The sequence below is a fragment of the Grammomys surdaster genome, unplaced genomic scaffold, assembly GCF_004785775.1.
Source record: "Grammomys surdaster isolate TR1022 unplaced genomic scaffold, NIH_TR_1.0 244078, whole genome shotgun sequence".
Classification (NCBI taxonomy): domain Eukaryota; kingdom Metazoa; phylum Chordata; class Mammalia; order Rodentia; family Muridae; genus Grammomys; species Grammomys surdaster.
In genome coordinates this window covers 1-1,518 of record NW_021624742.1, presented here as the reverse complement: position 1 = coordinate 1,518, position 1,518 = coordinate 1, and the positions used below count along the sequence as shown (strand labels likewise).

The 1,518-nt window shown below is 46.6% G+C and overlaps 1 pseudogene; it reads right to left on the bottom strand.

Moving 5' to 3' along the window:
* Positions 1–131: 131 nt before the first annotated feature.
* LOC114616051 lies at positions 132–700 on the bottom strand (annotated as a pseudogene).
* Between the last annotated feature and the right edge of the window lie 818 nt (positions 701–1,518).

Below are 1,518 nucleotides of genomic sequence, written 5' to 3'. Positions count from 1 at the left end.
TCTCTCTCTCTCTCTCTCTCTCTCTCTCTCTCTCTCTCTCTCTCTCTCTCTCTCTCTCGACTCGTTTTACTTTAATGACTGATCCATGTGAGGCCACAGCCAGGCCACTATGTACAGACATGAGGGAAGCGTTATTTCTTGCTCTCTTCCTCCTTGGACAGAGTCTTGATGATCTCTTTCTTCTTGGCCTGGAAGCACTCCTCTTTGTGCTTTAGTGCTTCCTTGATCTTAGACCTGCGAGCCTCAGCCTGGTCAGCCAGTAGCTTCCTGTGAGCTGGGTCTGCCTTCAGTTTATGGATATGCTCCATGAGAATCCGCTTGTTTTTGAATATCTTCCCTCTGACCTTCAGGTACAGGCTGTGATACACAGGGTGGTCAATCTTCTTAGATTACCGGTATCTCCTGAGGATCCGGTGCAGGATCCTCATTCTTCCAGGGCACCTTCTCGGGCATCCGAGCATTGGCTGGACCCTTCTCCATGTGCCTGCCCTTCCGTCGGGCCAAGGTTGTTTTTCCGGCAGCAAGCCCAGGAATGGACAGTCACGGGCTCCCGGATGATCGGCCCATCTTTGATCAGTTTCCTGATCTGCTGATGGGAGTTAGCATCGGTGATTCTATTGGTCTCATTGGGCTCCAACCAGACCTTACCACAGCGGAGGACACTAGAGGCAAGCCTCTTCTGTAGCCTGAGTATACTCATGGCTGCGGATGCAGCAGCGAAAGGCTGTCCTGATTTTTCTATTTTCCTTTAACTGACTTTACTTCACTGCCTTTCTCTTTTGTGACATACTGACATCCTCCGCATCCACACTCCGCCCTTTGGCTTTACTCCTAAGAGCTTTGTCAAATGAGGTGCTTTTTGCTTTGTATGGATCATGCTGAAAGGAGAGTCTCTACAGGCACTACTTAGCGTCTCTCCCTTCTGCAGGAGATCAGGTCTCTTTAATCAGCCAATAGTAAGTCTCCCTCAGAATCCCACCAGATTTAGGATTCACTCAAGCGACATGAAGAAAAACCCAAACCCACTACAATAAGGCTGCAAATGTCCAGGCACCGCCAGAACTTACTTTCTTAAACACGATGCTGGAACAACCACCTTTCTGCCCATTTCAGGCATGTAAACATAAGCCTATATAGGATGCTTAATTAACAGGTAAGACAGAAGATATATTTGAATGCATATTTGAAAAAGTGCAACAATGAGTGGTCAAGAACTCACTTAACTACAGGCTGAAACCCACAGGTAGGAAATCTACCAACTTGGCACAGAAAGATGAATGAGAAACTTGTCTATTGAAGACTGATGATGCAAAAGAGTAAGTGGTTTCTCTGGCCACCAGGGGTGCTACAGTCAGACACTTGTCACTATTATGACATTTACTGTTCTCTTGTTATGGTCCAGATACCTAGCAAAAACACTTTCAAGATGGAGAAACCAGGTGAATTGATTATAGGGTTTTTATCTACCCAATCTCTCTCTCTCTCTCTCTCTCTCTCTCTCTCTCTCTCTCTCTCTCT